Source organism: Apteryx rowi, unplaced genomic scaffold (assembly GCF_003343035.1).
Source record: "Apteryx rowi isolate R43461 unplaced genomic scaffold, aptRow1 scaffold_41, whole genome shotgun sequence".
In the NCBI taxonomy this organism is placed as follows: Eukaryota; Metazoa; Chordata; class Aves; order Apterygiformes; family Apterygidae; genus Apteryx; species Apteryx rowi.
Genome location: NW_020450621.1, coordinates 2,757,142 through 2,758,072, shown reverse-complemented (window position 1 = coordinate 2,758,072; position 931 = coordinate 2,757,142). Strand labels below are relative to the sequence as shown.

The 931-nt window shown below is 73.5% G+C and overlaps 1 protein-coding gene across 1 annotated transcript in view; it reads left to right on the top strand.

Annotated features, from left to right (window-relative positions):
• The first annotated feature begins 723 nt into the window (after positions 1-723).
• Positions 724-931, top strand: part of NDEL1 (nudE neurodevelopment protein 1 like 1) — a 32,762-nt gene continuing 32,554 nt past the window's right edge. The window contains exon 1 of the mRNA XM_026075683.1: positions 724-807. The gene's annotated coding sequence lies outside the window, so the exon portion shown is untranslated. The remainder of the gene's footprint in view (positions 808-931) is intronic.

Here is a 931-nt window from a genome sequence, read left to right as displayed (position 1 = left end):
CCCTAGAGCGTATCCGCTTCGCCGCCGGGCCCGTGACGCGGGGCACAGTCACGACGGGGCTCAACCCACGCCCGGAGCCGGGTCCTCGCCTGCTCGCGCACGTCATGGCGCTGTTGGGACACCAGAGCAGGCCAAGGGCGTCAGCGCTTCCCGTCCTCCGCTTCTGCTTTTGGGGCGCAGCCGAGGCGGCGGCTCTGCCCATTTCTGCCAGGATTTCCCCGAAAAAGGCTGCCTCGAAACACCACGGCGGCCTGGGCGCGGTGCTGCCGCGACGCAGCCGGCTTGCGGCAGCGCAGCGTTGCCGGACCGAAGCGGCAGGCAGCGCGGAAACGTCCCCCTTGATCCCACCTCGGTGGCAAAGGTGCCCCCGCGCCGCGAGGCCCCGGGGATGGGCTCCAGCCTCTCGCGGGAACCCGCCGACGGGGCAGCGCCCGGGCTGCGGCAGGGGGACACGGGGGGTCACGGGGGGGGCCAAGGCCCGGCCGCGGGGTGCGCAGCGGGCCGCGGGTGCCCAGGCGGGACGAGCGCTGCCCCCGCTCCCCGGAGCCGCCCCAGCCCCTCCCCCCCCCGGCCCGGCACCGCGCAGGGACCCAGGCGTCCCGGCGCCGCCGCCCCACGTGGGTGCCAGTCCTGGCCCCGCCCCCCGGGGGGTGGCCTCCGGTGGCCCCGCCCCCGCGTCCCCGCTCTGCGGCGCTGGACCCCGCCCCCTCTCGCGTCACAGAGGCGGCCACGCCCCCCGCGGTGCCCGGATGAGGCAGGTTCGGGAGCCGGCGGGGATGCTGCGGCTGTGACAGGGGATGCGCTCGGGTGAGTGAGGGCCGCGGCGGCGGCGCGGGGCCGGACGGGACAAATCAGCGAGGGCACTTGAACATAGGTTTTTCTTTTTTTTTAATTATTATTATTAGTAGTAGTATTATTATTCTGAGCCAGG